Genomic DNA, 16626 nt, shown 5'->3' on the forward strand with positions numbered 1-16626 from the left:
GCAGAGACAACCTTGGAGAGCTGACAGGTTGCAAAGCAGACTGCTAGCACTGTGTTTTGACTTGACAAAAGACAGGAATGACAATTGTGATACTGCAGTCTCCCTGCAAATACTGTGAGCAAGGGTAAGTGGCTTTAAAACAGACTTCAGCGAGTTTCAAGGTGTAGTCAAGTCATGCAGTGAGACAGGGATATGCTCAATGTATTTTGAAGTCTCAATCCTCCAAAAGTCACTTCACTTTTAAAAGGCATGAAGAAAGCTGTCCCCAGATACTCACAGAAATGTTGGCTTACGTAAAAGCTGATGGGTGTCTTCACGTCAGTCTAGCAGCTTAGTAATTTATTTCAGAATTTCAGTGATAAAGAACTCCATTTCACCCTCTCTATTCCATTTCCTAAGCAGTGCTTTGCTTTCTCTTGCTCTCTGATTACCCAAAGTGCACAACCTTTAAAGTTAGAAAAATCAGCTGACATTTTAGCCAATCATGACAGTGACATAAAGCAGTCGGAATTAAGCTGCTGCAGCATGCACACATTCTCTTAATAACATGCTCTTAACAACTCCAGACCTCATTTAAATGTCATGTTAATGAACAAAAGTAAAGAATTCATTCTGTCCACTGAATCAACCCACATATGTAAAGCAGCTGTGACAGTACAAAGGCTGCCATGTTATCGCTGTTTGAATCAGGCAAGTACGTTTTCAAAGCATGCTTATTCAAAGTACACGCATTGTAAGTACATACAATGAGGAGTATGGAGGAAATATGAGGCACACCATACTTCCGAATGAAGCTTTACGACAGCAGAATTTACACCTTCATGATCCATAGACTCTCTTCTCACAGTGACTCTAAAGCCAAAGCCTTTGATCCTAAGTCTGCCTCCATTTTGTCCTTCAAGCCACAAGTGCTGGTCTTCAGCATGTTCAGAGAGCTGCGTTAATTGCAGCAGAACTACCCAGCCTGACATGTCTTCTTCACCTTGAAGACATTTACCTCCGTCCCATTTCAGTCTAGAATATTCACACATTCAAATACAAATTAAGAACCTGAACGTGCACAAGGCCATGGGACCTGATGAAACCCATCCTCAGGTCCTGAAGGAGCTGCAAATGAAGTTGCTGAGCCACTGTCCATCATATTTGAAAAATCATGGCAGTCAGGTGAAGTTCTTGAAGACTGGAAAAAGGGAAATATAACCTCCATTTTCAAGAAGGGGAAAATGGAAGACCCAGGGAATTACAGACCAGTCAGTCTCACCTCTGTGCCTGGCAAAATCTTGGAGCACATTCTCCTGGATGGCATGCTAAGGCACATGAAAAACAAGGTGCTTGGTGACAGCCAGCATGGCTTCACTAAGGGGAAATCCTGCCTGACCAATTTGGTGGCCTTCTATGATGGGGCTACAGAATTGATGGACAGGGGTAGATTAGCGGATGTCATCTACCTGGACTTGTGGAAAGCATGCAACACTGTGCCACACGACATCTTTGTCTCTAAACTGGAGAGACATGAATTTGATAGATGGACCACTCGGTGGATAAAGAACTGGCTGGATGGCCGCACACAAAGAGTTGTGGTCAGTGGCTCAATGTCCGGCTGGAGACCAGTAACGAGTGGTGTCCCTCAGGGATCGGTGTTGGGACCGGTCTTGTTCAACATCTTCATCGCTGACATGGACAGTGGGATTGAGTGCGCCCTCAGCAAGTTTGCCGATGACACCAAGCTGTGTGGTCTGGTTGATACGCTGGAGGGAAGGAATGCCATCCAGAGGGACCTTGACATGCTTGTGAGGTGGGCTGATGCCAACCTTATGATGTTTAACCATGCCAAGTGCAAGGTCCTACACCTGGGTCAGAGCAACCCAGGCACAGCTACAGGTTGGGCAGAGAAGAGATTCAGAGCAGCCCTACGGAGAAGGACTTGGGGGTGCTGGTCGATGAGAAAATGAACATGAGCCGGCTTCAGTGTGCGCTCGCAGCCCAGAAAGCCAACCGTATCCTGGGCTGCATCAAAAGGAGCGTGACCAGCAGGTCGAAGGAGGTGATCCTGCCCCTCTACTCTGCTCTTGTGAGACCTCACCTAGAGTATTGTGTGCAGTTCTGGTGTCCTCAACATAAAAAGGACATGGAACTGTTGGAACAAGTCCAGAGGAGGGCCACGAGGATGATCAGGGGACTGGAGCACCTCCCGTATGAAGACAGGCTGAGGAAGTTGGGGCTGTTCAGCCTGGAGAAGAGAAGGCTGCGTGGAGACCTCATAGCAGCCTTCCAGTACCTGAAGGGGGCCTATAGGGATGCTGGGGAGGGACTCTTCGTCAGGGACTGTAGTGACAGGACAAGGGGTAACGGGTTAAAACTTAAACAGGGGAAGTTTAGATTGGATATAAGGAGGAAATTCTTTCCTGTAAGGGTGGTGAGGCACTGGAATCGGTTGCCCAGGGAAGTTGCGAGTGCTCCATCCCTGGCGGTGTTCAAGGCCAGGCTCGATAGAGCCTTGGTTGAGATGGTTTAGTGTGTGGTGTCCCTGCTCATGGCAGGGGAGTTGGAACTAGATGATCTTAAGGTCCTTTTCAACCCTAACTATTCTATGATTATATGATTCTAAATTGGCATAAATGTAATAAATCCTGATTTAAAAGATCAAAAACATTAAGTAAAAGGTGGTATAAGCCACCTCATAATAGTGTTTAAGTATTTCTACAGCCAATACAGAACTGTTTCCAGATGACAGACAAATTTGTTACTATCCTATAATGTTTTGATTTTGTACATGGAATATAAAGTCAAGTTTAAAAAGGGAGGGAAAAAAAACCCCAAAGAACACTGGATACAAACTGACTTTACTAACAATTCCCACAAGTCCTTAAATTCATACACAAAGCGTGTGACTGTAATATGCTATAATGCTAGTTTATGCACATAAATTTATGCTATCCTTATCACCCTTCTGTGAAATACTTACATTCAAGTTAAAGCTGCAGGACCCAGTGTTTTCGCAGAAGAATCAAATGCCATTTTTGCAATACTCCCTCCTCCCAGGTAAATCAAGTAATAAAAGTTCAGTGAACACATTCTTGAGGCCTCTCAAGTAAAACCAGATCATCTACGAAATACACACAGGCAACATGGAAAGCAAATTAAGATACAATATAACCACAGAGAAAGAGATAATAAAAGCAACGACAGATAATGCTCTCTCTACTGATTGCCAAAGGTGATAAAGCAGAAGTTAGATGGGAATCCTTTGCCAGACCCAAATATTAAGACTTTTAAAAGTAACAATAATGCCTCAGGAGAGAAATCATTATTACATATGCATATTTCAGGGAAAAAAAGAAAAGCAAGCACGACAAAATGAGCTCAGAAAACAAAATACCAGTAACTTTGAAAATGCCTCTCAATGGACACAGCATACTAATCCTAGTAGCAGTATCACAGCTGGTATATGAAAGCACTGACAAGGGAACACAGCCCCAGATTTGTATTGTAGTAAACATCTATTTGAGCATTGTGAACATACAGTACACTTGTGAACCTCATGACCTCAGAGGGAAGTCAGCGGGCAACTTAAAACGAATGAAAAAAACTCTGTTGTTTCTTTTCTTAGCCTGTTTGGCAAAGTAAATGCTTTAGATACAAAGTTCTATGACATGCAAGAGAACTACCTGGCTTCACAACAGGCTTTTAAGGAATCCACACCAGAAAGCAGCTTTTCAACAACTCACTTGAAGAGTGCAATTTTTTTAAGACAATAATGCATGAAATGCATTATAGAGACCTAAGTACCATTTATATTACTGAAGTATATCTATGGAAGACAGCACACCATTTTACATGGGATAGCGCAGCCCTACACATGAAAGCAAGTCCAACCAAGAAAAGTAACAATTTAAGACTCAAGACAGTATATGGCAAGTATAAATTATCTCAATATCTAGATTGTTTTGAGTAAAGATATCGTATCGAGAGTTACTTGATAATACAATCTGTGCATGCTTTCTATGCTATCTATTAGGGTCTACTACTGATCCATTTTAGAGATATCCTTTGAGCGTGCATTACTGCTCTGATGAGTCTATCTGGTTTCATCACAGATAATGAACGAATTTTAAATGGGAACTTTATTGACCCAGTTACTAATAAAAGTCCTAGTGCTGCAAATGTACATGGTACTTCATAAACAATGTAAGATTAGTTCCAGCCTAATGATACTAAAAGAGATAAATACATTTAAAAGACTTTGTTAAAGTTGAACTATTTGTTAGATGTCACGGTGTTTGCACAGAAGATTCAGCCAATCTTTCCTAGTTATTAGATCACTGCTTCAGCACAAAGATATAAAACAACTGCAAAGCCTAGCAGCCATTTTCTGTTGCACACATGCAAGCTATTTTCTTAACATTTTTATAATCTTTCTGTTGTGCGGAAAAAACAGTTTAAAAATTACTTGAACTGATTTGTGAGCAGAATAATCTAATTGCTTCCATAGCATAAAGTCCATTCCTATTTCATGTATTGTTTGCATTTCTCTTTTCCAGGTCTTTAAGTATTGTGAACAAGTTTGTTATTCCTAAAGGACTGGAGTAAATTCAGCTTGACATATTCCACAGAAGCTTTCTATATACCCTTAAAGTTTTATTTTCTGTAATGTTATAAGCACTACACAAGTGTTGTTTGTCATCTGGCAGAACTTAAAACAGAGTAAGATGATGTTATATTGCTGCTAAGGAACACCATTATTTAGCTTTGTGTAATTACAATAATATATGATACACATATTCAGTAAATACAAAAAAAAAAAAAAGAAAAAGCCAAACCAACCAACAAGATGAATTACACTGAGGTAAAAGTAAGTTAATAAAAATTATAACCCAGCATGTTCTATATCGAAGTAAAAATTAATCAAATATAGACAGTTTAACCGGGTTATCAAAGTTCTCAGATTCACAAGAAAGTTCTGCAGTCATCCCTAAAACACACAATGAAACACTTATCGTATTATTCCAGTTCATACAATGAGCATTACTTGCGTCTTGGGGGGAAATATGTTTCTAGAATAGAATAGTTTCATTTAAAAATCAGTATTTCAGGGTCAACAACTAGACTACATTACACACTCATACATAAACACCAAGACATAAATCAGCTTTGCACTTCCTTGAAAATTTTAAATGGGTACTTTCTGGCTTATAAACTATCCACAATAGAAATATCCCACTTCAGTGGTCAGACATTCAATTTCTGTATGTCAGCTGTATATGCTATTTCATATTATATACAGCAGTTATTCCTGGAAGTGATTTAATTTCTGGGAGTGGATAGTCTTGGATTTGGAAGAGGACTCACAAGTTTATTTGATTCAAGGACTGCAGAGACAGCACAGGAAACAGATGGATTCAAAGAAGAAGACTGGGAATTGGTTAATCTTTACCTATTTCATAGCAGCTTCCAAAGGAAGTCTCCTCAGATCTTATGTTATGGGACACGCAGTATGCAACAGTTTGATCACAGAACATTCCTGCCACCTACTGAAAATATAACTTCCTGGAAGTGCTTTGTGTAAAATAAATATGTGCTGCATATCAGAAGGTGATCTAATAACTAAAGTAATCAGTAATTGCCTTTCTGGTAATGGGGACATTGATTTCAGGATACTGCTAGCAGAACCAGAACACATATGCAGAAACCTGACTGCTGATTCTTTGTCTAGTTCTAGTGGATAAATACTGAGTAAGTAGAACACATAAATTTTCATCATTGCAATCAGAAGGTGAAATAACTATTCGCAGATAACTGCATAAATATGTGCTTTATACAGATGCAACCCTTAACTTAAAGTCTCAAAGCAGTCCTGCCATACTGCCTCCACAGCAGCAGCCTGGTGCTGGTGAGAAAACAGCATTAAGGAAACCTGCCATTCAGTATAATTTCAGCCCCTAACCACATTCTTCACTTTGACTAGTACTGAAAAACATAGAATTTCAAGATTATTCTCTTTAGGTATGATGAGACAGTTAGAAATACTATTGCTTTATTATTATTTAACAAGTTGTATCTTTTCATGTGCACACTTATTCAATTAACAACTTCATGAAACTTAATTTCAATCTTTGTATAAGCTTCTCCAATAGCAGTTGAATTTTATCTTCATATTCTCAAGTTACTGAATGGATGTATCAATTTGTATAGACAGGCAGATTTCAACATTTGTAAATATATTTAAGTAGTTTTTATCGCTGACTTTTAATTCTAGTTGCAATCTAATGACCTTATCAAACACTGCATATCAAAAGATGGAGAACATAGAAGCAGCAAGAGACGCAAGTGTGGCTTGAGAAACAAACTCTCCAACTGTGGCAAAACAAAGTTTCAAACATTTATTTATTTACTTATTTATAATTATGCTGTGTTCTATGTAAACTGTTCTGAAGTAAGCAAATACAGTGGACTAAACTGCCACATGATATTTAGGGATGCTGAAGTTTATAGTGCTCTTCAAGTGCTGATGTACTGTGGAAGAAACAGTAATTCATACTGTACATTTCTCAACCAAGAAGTATTATACATTCCACAAGAACAGCAATAATTCACAAGATGTACCCAAGAACACACTCTGTTCATACTCCATTCTTTATGAAATGTCACACAACAACAGATTTAAGAGTGAACAGGTACTTTACTGGACAGGTTTTTATTATTTGTTGCATAACAGTGTTCTTAGGCCTCAGGAAGATCACGAAACTTTCAGTATGAGACTTTCTTACAAAGCAAGAACATTTTCCTGCCCTGAAAAAATTATTAGTCCAATTGAGCAAAACCAGATAAGAACGTTTAAGGACAGTAAACCAAAGAAAAATTTCTACATTCCTTAAGCACAAGTTTGTTAGCACACATCACACACAACAACCATGAAAAGGAGACTGATTTCTCAGAGCCTGTTACATACCACAATACCAGAAATGGTTTTGCCATCTGTAAGCTAAAATTGCACATAGTTAAAAATACAATGCCTTGAAGAAAAAAAATGCGGGAATAAAAATCAGAGGCACTAAGTCCAACAAAAATGGAATTACTACAACCTAAACTTATTCCAGGAGCCCAATTCCCCTGTCATTGACTTCAAGTCAGACAAATCCTTTTCCATTCAGAGCTCTAGCATGGAGAGATGGGTGTATGCATGAGAGGGAGTCTGTGCAGAGTAATCAACCTGTCAGGCAGTATCAAAGTACGTATTCAAGAATTTATGGGCTTTTCATGATCAGGGTTATATAACAGACTAAATTTCAACTCCTCAAGTGGCTCGAATGTGACTTGAGTTGTAACTAGATGTAGTTTTCTAGCCCATCCTTCAACACACAAAAGCCTTCCTGTTAGGGTGGTGAGGCACTGGAATGGGTTGCCCAGGGAGGCTGTGAGTGCTCCATCCCTGGCAGTGTTCAAGGCCAGGTTGGATGAAGCCTTGTGTGGGATAGTTTAGTGTGAGGTGTCCCTGTCCATGGCAGGGGGGTTGGAACTAGATGATCTTGAGGTCCTTTCCAACCCTAACTATTCTATGATTCTATGATTCATCAAATCTTTACAACATATTAAGAAGTCTGTTAAGAAGTGAGAAATAGCAAACTAAAAAAAAAAAAATAAAAACAAAAAGTCTAAGACGATAGCATGCTTAGTTCTCTGAAGTGCTCTTCATTATATTCCAGTTCTTGAAGCGCAGGCTGAACAGAGAGAAAATTACCTTAAACTAATGACATATCTTTTCTTTGGAAACCAAGTTTTGCACAGGGAATGTTATTCTAATATATTGGAACATCGCAGATTTGTAATCACATTTGTCTCTAAGTTGATGGCAGTACTTACAAGCTAAGGGTACTCATGCCTTCTGCTGCCTCTGCAGCACAGATCAGATGAGACACCAAATTCCCTACGAATGTTCTTCTGACACCAAAAGCACCTCTGAGACATGCAGACTCTATATGACTAATAACTGAATTTAGTCATTGGAAGAGTGGCAGAGGCCTACCTCTCTACTTCTTCTTCATGCCTTATGTCACTCACAGCAACTCAACAGGGAGAAGGGCATTGCCCTGGCTGTGACACATCAAGGGAATCACAATGAGGATCAGGACCTGCAGGATAGCTTCCTGCTGAACAATCCAGTAAGAAGAGTCCAACAGTTACAAGCCAACAGGATATGCACTATGATCTCGCATAAATAATTTAGAAGCAGCTTGTAGCAGGTCTGGCTAAAAGAAACAGAGGTAGAAACCCCTCAAACCAGAATTTTTCTTAAGTACAGCATTCCTGAATGAAAGCTAATAAAAATCCATCTAACCTATAAATCAAAGCTATGATACTTCAACTAAAATCAGACCTTTACTTAATTTAATGACTAGTCTCTACAGAGTCTTCAGAATGAGAGATTAAGTGAAGAATTTAAGGCGCTGCCTCTCTACACAGTGCTCAGCTTCAGCTGAGCCTGTAACATTAATACACACAACTGCAGATCAAAACTTCCCATTACTTTTACTATTAGGGGAGAAATTTTCTGCCTCTGTTTAAAAGAAGAAGAAAAAAAAAAAAGGAATGATTACAGCACATATGCCTCAATATTGATTCTGTACACGTTAAAAACAGAAGTTGAGTTTACTTGCAAGTATGCCTTAAAATAATTAAACTTAGATGTATTCGTAATCCAACTAGGAACAACTGATTTATGAACTATTCAAGACTTAATTTCCTCTTGATGTAGATTGCATACGCCTCCAAAACAAGTCTCTTGACAGCCATATAAGAACGAAACTTTCTCCTCATGAAGAACAGTAACACAGAAGAGGATATTACCTTTTTGGTTAAACTTCAAGATGCTTGTGGGGTTCTTTTTTTTCAATATTTGTATTATTTTTAACTCAACAGCAAAGACAGTTTTTATTACCTTATGCATTCCAATTAATATTTCCCTAAACAGAGCACTGCTCAGACACTCTTGGCAAACTTTCATATGCATTTCATCAAATATATATGGGTAAGTACTTGAGCACTGGATTCTACCCCACGAGCAACATGAACATAATTGCACTGTTCTAAGTGCCAGCAATCTCATCTAGAAACAAACTATAAGAAAAAATAAGATTTTTCAATTCGCATGAAATTATATACTTTCCCCAAACATTGTGCCTCCTGGGACCAACTATACATCAACTCTCTCCCTCACCCAAAACCAAAAGTTGATCAATTCCACACCCTCCAGCCCTACACTCTTCCAAGGGCCCTGCTGCTCACAAATGACCTCCACCAATACTAACCCCACAAGAACCCACTCTGCAGGCTTGGCTGTTTCACAAACATCCACACACATCTCTTTCCCCACCTGAAGGAGGATGCTCCCCCTTTACCTGGCAAGTTTCAAGAGGGCTTTATGTCCCCCAACTTCAACACAAGGCAAGAGAGATGGAAGGTTAGAAGGATTAGACCATGATGAAGCTGACACAGGAATTAGCTATTTAGCCAACTCCACTAACACAGGGTTGAGTAATTAATCAACTACCTACACCTTTGTGCATACTGACTGAGAGAGGAAGCCAGCAGCTGGCATCCTGATGAGCCTCCCGCCCAGGAAGTACAACAGGAAGTAGAAAGGCCAACCATGAGCCAGGATATTTGCTTTACACCCCAATTAAGGTGTTAATGAAGGCAGGCAGGCTGCAAGCTCTATCAATCTATTACCCCAAGTTTGTTTTCAACTATCTTCTGTCCTTCCTATATGCCAAGTTCTGAAGGTCAGTTTATAAATTACACTGCGATATGCAAAAATCTTTCTCTATTAAGGGGAAAACCAAGGGGAGATTTCTATCCAGGCAGGGATGTGAGCCTATAAAGCTGACCTGAATTTGTAGATAGTGATCCACTGCCTGCTCTCCAGAAAACTTTGAACTCATTTGGTACTTCCCCAGTTAGTCTGAAAATTCCTTGCATGCTTAATCACCCAAGTATGTGATGACTTTATGATACTGGCATTCCTAGAGCTGCAAATTGTTACAGCGTTTTATGCTTCCAGATATTCCCTGAGTGGCCCACTCTGGGACTATCCTGAGCACTCTGTGAGCAGCAGCTACCCCAAGCAGCTGGAGGTGAGTAATGCAGCCCTAAGGGAAAGCACACAGGAGGAAGTCTGGCTTTAGCCTATTGCTTTGGGCATGTAGCATCAGTGAAAAGGGGGAGATCCAGGCTTTGCTTGTTGTTTTTCCTACACCCCCAATAAAATGTAAACCACACAAAAGCTCCAGGGAGCAGTGACTGCAAGTTTAATTCATAGAGAAATGCAGGGCTCTGCATAGTGAATTTTAGATTACTGATAATTAGCTCTCTGTCCCTTGTACCTTTTCACAGGTTCCTTAAAAGTCTATAGGTCCCCATGGTTTGAAAAGCATCCTTACTAAAATTCGTAAGGTGGTTGCTGACACACTACTACCCACTGCTGAAAAGGTTTTGGGCAGGCTGGATGCCAAGTGCATTTCTCTAACATTTCCTATTGTTTCCCCATATTTTCAGCAAAGGTGGCTGGCACTTAATCTGATCAAGTCTCTCAAGGTGCTGAAAAACCCCATGCAGTTCAAAGGAGAGTAATGACTATTTAAATGAGGCAGGCTGCATTCTGCAGATCTTCAGAAGTGCCTCTTTTGAATGCAAAGGGGAAAAACCAGAAGCATGGTAGGCAGACCCAAGTGCTAGCTGTGGGACTGGGCATTTACATTCTTTGTGAAGGAGCTGGTTATCTAAAACAGCAGACTAGATTCTGAATTGTATTAGGGAACACACAGGTTCATCAATGACTCATTTACAAGAATGAAACTTCAAAATGAAAATAAAGTGCAATTACTTTGAATTATTTCTTAAGCAAGAATCAAAATGTAAAAAATTTGACTTACAAAGTGATTTACTGTAATAAAAAAATAGTATTCACATCAGATCTGTCAGGCTCTTTTGGCAACTGAGGTATCTTCAGATGAAATCATTATACAGGAAAATCAAATGGTTGTATCTGCTAACTGATGAAAACCATTCAAACATTGCATAAATTAATCATTACTTTAGTGCTGAAAGTGGCTTTTTTTTTATGCATCACAGGAACAGGGATTTTCTGATTAATTGTCAGAGGAGACAGAAAACATTTCCTCCCTGAGATGATCTGGGAAAAACTGAAAGTCACTTTATCAGGACCTTGATATTAATGAAACAGGAAAAGATATGCATGTGACAAACAGAAATTATCCTCCTGGCCTAGAGAAAAACAGTGTCCAAAGGACAAGTTAGATGCTGTGATGCCTGGGGTTAAAAAGGACTTTCTCCTCTAAGGCCTCCAGTTATGTAACCTGCATACAGAGCGACAGTAACACATTTTTGTGAACCATTTGGAAGTGGTTGTTGCAAGATGTTAAACGAGATGAATGGCTGAGATGATGCACTGTGGCACCGGTTGGCGATCCTGGAGGGTGAGCGTCAGGCAGCTTCAGCCTCTGTCCTGCCCCCAAAATGTTAACAGGAGGGAGGTCTGGCTACCAAAAGGTTACATGTACATGTGTGTGAATAGAGAGAAGATCATGAAGAGGAGGTATGTGGTAGGTAATCAGCGGAAAACCATTACAGTAATGATAAAGAAATCAGCTGCTTTTATCAGCTACCCAGATTCTGCCCAGTTGCCTGGATAGTTTGCCATTACTGATGGCCTCATTTACTTCAGGCGTTCTAGGTCAGACCCACCTGAGAAGGGAGCAGAAGAGGGAAAGATGGTCCAGTGGCCCTGCAGGGGACAGCATGCCATGTACCGGTATGAGAATGGGACCCAGTATAAGGCAGAGAAAACAGAGCTCCCCTTAAGCCTGACCTCGCTGGCAGCATGGACCAGGTGGGTGGATGAGTCAGACTGACAGGGAGCTTTGTGTAAGCTGAACGCTAGCAGCTTTCCATCTGCCAGCAGTGCTTTCACATTCACAAGTTCTCTAGGTACCTCGTGCAAGATAATGCACTCAGGAGTCTGTGTGCTACAAAATCAAATTTACAAGCACACACACAAAAAGCAATCACTTTATTCTTGAGTATTGCTGTTCCTCCACTCCCCTTAATTTAAGGCTTTGTGCATATTTTGGTCCTCTGGGCAGAGTTGTTTGGTTTCCCTCTGCAGTCAGTTCCTTCAGTTGCTCACTGGGCTCTCTGAGGTCACATCCAAACAGCCTGCCCCAAGTTCTGCTCTACCACAGAGGCTGAGCTGGTTAAATACAGTGACAAAACCTGAACAGAGAACAGCCTCTACAGCGCTGATACGTGAATGCAGGTGTATGGGGGGTGGCCCCACAGCAGGTGCAGGCAGTCCATCACACAACACGGTTACACCTCTGCAGCTCCCCATAGCGCACTACACCAAGCCTTGCAGTCAACTTTAGAGGCCGCACCTAGTAAACTCTATGGCAATGGTACCTTTTACAGCAATGAGTGAATGATCAAACCATGCACAGCTAGAAAGAACAGGGAGGAAAACCTTGAAAATAAACAGGAAAACTGGGCGGTGGGTATTAGCAGGTGTTGTAATTTATTCTCCTAACTCTTGTTTTTAAAACTGATTAGATTTGCAACTGACGGTGTTCCTTTAATCCAAATTGGCCAAATAGACCACCAGCTGTGGGAAACGAACTTACAACTAGAAAACATCTAAAATATTTATAATGCTATTTTTTGTATTTAAGGACAAACAAAATAATACAAATAAAATTAAAACAGTACGCAAAACCATTAACACAAAATACCCAGCTTTTGCCATATGCTGCATTAAAATAAGGGCAGTGTGTGTTTTTCTGTCTAAAATTTATAAAACACCATTTCCCTATCATTTAATAGTATGACTTTACTGACAGAACCTACTAAATAACAACAGCATTTTATTCAAGTATGAGTCAGATCAGAAAGCGCTAAAGAAGACAAAAGCTTTTATCCAGGCTGGTCTTCTCAGTTCCTAGCAGCTGCCCTTCTGCAAGTCCCTGCCGAGCTGCACCCTGCCTGTGCCGAGAGCTGCACAGCTCACCAGGGGATGCTCTTCCCCCTGCACCGCACTGGGCATGCTGATGTTCTCTGTGAGACCTCTGCAAGGATGCTCTTCATCACTGGATTTAGGCAGTGTGAGAGATTTCCCAAATCACAGTCTCTGCTAGGGGTCACAAGTCTGGAAATGGGCATGGAAATGATTTCACCAGCTGAGATAAAAACCTGTTAGCCTCTTATCTGTGCAAGAGAACCCTCTCCTGGGATAAAGATGACTTTGGACTGAACTCCTTCCTTTGCCTGAGGTGAACAAAAGCCACGACTGCCAAGACAGTGTGCGAACTGGCAGGCGGCAGGCCAGCCTAGGTGCAGAAATACCTCGTAATGCTAAAACAGAGGCATTTCATGGGCAGGAAACCAAACATTATGGAGACACACAAAGCTACTTGAGTAACTGGAGAAATCACTCAGAAGAGGCAGACTTGATCTATGGCACCTGGTCAGGGTAGTTTCTGTATTTTAACTATTTAATGCAAAATGCCTGTGTGTGCACAGCTCACCAGTGGATGCTGGGGAACCAGGCTGAAGGGTCAGGCTCTGTTTTGCCCCTTCAGTTTGGTTTTGTTCCTGCAGTAATGTTTGCTGGAATAAGCAGAGAGAGGACTGGAGTGGGCACCCACCTGCACCAACCTACATGTGGTGGTGGTTCAACTTCTCATCTTGGAGACGTATGTAAGTGAAGGCTGCAAAAGGCAGCTCTTGTGTCCTGGGGGTGTTCAACCATTTACTGTAGCTTATAAAAGATAGGTACTACCATGCTACTCCTATTCCCTTACACTGACAGTGGTAGGTTCTGCTCAATTGTGCCTCAAAGGAACCTGGAAGTGGTGCGACTCCAAACTCTGCCCTTTCCATGGATGGAGGCAATCCACTGCTGGATCAAATGACAGAGATTAGCTCTTGCCATGGGGCAAGAGTTCAGCTAGCAGCTGATTTGGGACGACATCTCACTCAGGCTCAGGATTTTAAGCTGCCTCTTTGAGCTTCCAGTTTTTCACATTCAGTTTCCTAGAGCTTAGGCACCAGGTTCTCATTGCAGCATTTTCAGTGGGTTATTATGCCTATAGCAACCACCAACAAACCAGCTTATAGATGCGTCTTTTTTATTAGTCCTAACTCTAGTAACAACTTTCTGAACTATATAATGTTTTCATCGAGCTGTTTTAATGCGGTTATGCCCTTCATGTAAATAAAATACTTTTCTGTTCCTTTCCTCTATGGAGCAAATTAGATTTTTTTATCATCTCATTACAACATCTGTTCAACAGAGTCAATTCCAATACAGTTCTGAGGTCATTTCCCGCAGCCTGAGAAAACAGAAAATGTTATTATCCTAATTTAGCAGTGATAAAGCACTGAGGCCAGCAGCTCATGTTCAGAATTCCCTGATGTGCTCAAATTTCTTTGATTTTGGATAGTTCCAGAGCCAAGGAACAATGTCATTCTGTAGAGGGGAATTCTAACAGGGTGGAAATAATTTGGTTTTGTAGGACTCATGTGAACACAAAGGCAACTGAGGGGCCTAGTGCAGGATCAGTTTCACCGGCATTCTTTAGACATCATTTAGATTCTTACCTTGCAAATAATTATGTAGACTAGGTTCGATGGGGCTTTGGTCTAGCGGAAGGTGTCCATGCGGGGGGGTTGGAACTAAATGTTCTTTAACGTCCTTTCCAACCCAAATCATTCTATCATTCTATGTGCCGAACTTTAACTGTGCAACTGTTAAAAGAGCCACATAAACAATATGCTGGAAGCCTGGTACCATTCAATACCAAAAATTGTTAATGATATCAGAACAAAGCTGTACACTCATAAGCACCATCTATTGGCATATTCCCTATTAGCTCATAGCTGCTCTTGAACAAATACCACACAGAATCATAGAATGGCTGAGAATGCAAGGGACCACTGGAGCGGCAAGGGTGTATCTCAAGTATTCAGAGACACATGTATTGTGTATCCAAATACATAATTTCAACTCGAATATGAGTATGTACTAAGTTTCATAGTGGTTTACATGAAACCTCATTCCTGCACTAAAACAGTCTCACAGAATCACAGAACGGTTTGGGTTGGAAGGGACCTTAAAGCTCATCCAGTTCCAAACCCCTGCCATGAGCAGGGACACCTTCCACTAGACCAGGTTGCTCCAAAGCTCTGCCCAACCTGGCCTTGAACCCTGTCAGGGATGGGGCAGCCACAACTTCTCTGGGCACCCTGTGCCAGTGCCTCAGCACCCTCATAGGAAAGAATTTCTTCCTTATATCCAATCTAAATCTACTCTCTCAGTTTAAAGCCATTCATGTCTTTATAAATCCTTTAATCAAGTAAATTAATGCTGCATAATAAATAATATCATTGTGATATGTGGTCATAATTCTTTACAAGGTACAAATCAAACATAGCCAAAGTGGTTACAAGTTCAGAGCAAGCTGAGAAAAGACAATTTACCCATCTCTACAGCTCTCAGTTTTGTATAGTATTTTTATGAATTGTATTTGCAGTGCCTCGTGTTCTACCATAGCAAACAATAAAGAATGTTGAGGACAATCTAAAAATTAATTAGGATTCTGCTTTTGGGCAAACTAATAGCAAATTTCCCAGAAAGGAAAATTTGCCTTTCCATCAAGAGTTTTCAAACACTGAAAGTCTGTATTCAAAGTAAATAATATCCTGCCATGAAGAAAACGCATCTCAGAAGAAATTGACTTGCATGTTTAATTAATGCATGATTATACTTGTTCCTTAAGATTAAGCATATATCTGAGGGGGGTTTATGCAATTAGAATTTAGAAGCTTATCATCATAATTTTTTATACATATGTGAACTGCCTTCAACAAAGGTTCTACTCTATTTCCTCACTGTGGAAAAACATAATGGGTTTTGTTTGGTTGGCTGTTGCTTAAAATCTGCAGCAGCAGCTCTATTATTTCCAAGTGTGCCACTTCATAACTGGACAACGCACTGTTCTTCCCGCAGGACCATGAGCACCTTAACGGATGTGATAATGCATGACTAAGTGTGGAAAAGCCTGATGGCTCTTCTTATCTGAAAGTCAAGAAACTCCACAAAGATTAAGTTCCCAAAGAGGAAAGCCGTTCATCATTTTCAGCCGACTTTAAGCTTTGATTCCTATCTTATACAGTTCATTAGTTTTTCACAAGAAGTAAGATGTTCTATAGCTGAATCATGTTTTTGAGAATTCAGCAGCGTATGTATTAATCGCTGCATTCTCCTCATTTTTTAAAAGAGAATACGTAACACAAAAGACAACAAGTTTCATTCGCCAAGAAAAAGCAACCACTCAGCTTCACAACATTAACTTTGACAAATATTCATGAAACCACAACTTACTGCTACCAAAAAAGGAAATTGCTCAGATTTAAATGAATTTATTTTCACAACTATTCTCATTAATCTCTTCCCATGTAGGCTCATACTTCTAACATAAAAGAATTCTTCCTTCCATTTCCTATGCTATTTTAGCTTCATGCTTTCTCAGAACAGCTGCGCCCAACTTTATATTTATG

At 40.4% G+C, this 16626-nt stretch overlaps 1 protein-coding gene and 1 long non-coding RNA gene across 11 annotated transcripts in view; one reads left to right on the forward strand and one right to left on the reverse strand.

Moving 5' to 3' along the window:
• Positions 1 to 16626, reverse strand: part of MAGI2 (membrane associated guanylate kinase, WW and PDZ domain containing 2) — a 731950-nt gene that overhangs the window by 652938 nt on the left and 62386 nt on the right. The gene's annotated exons all lie outside the window — the stretch shown is intronic.
• On the forward strand, positions 9693 to 10611 carry LOC136007094 (uncharacterized). The gene is made up of 3 exons (XR_010609470.1): positions 9693 to 9779; positions 10058 to 10130; positions 10552 to 10611. It is a non-coding gene; the product is annotated as an uncharacterized LOC136007094 (long non-coding RNA).

Source organism: Lathamus discolor, chromosome 1, assembly GCF_037157495.1.
Source record: "Lathamus discolor isolate bLatDis1 chromosome 1, bLatDis1.hap1, whole genome shotgun sequence".
Lineage (NCBI taxonomy): Eukaryota > Metazoa > Chordata > Aves > Psittaciformes > Psittacidae > Lathamus > Lathamus discolor.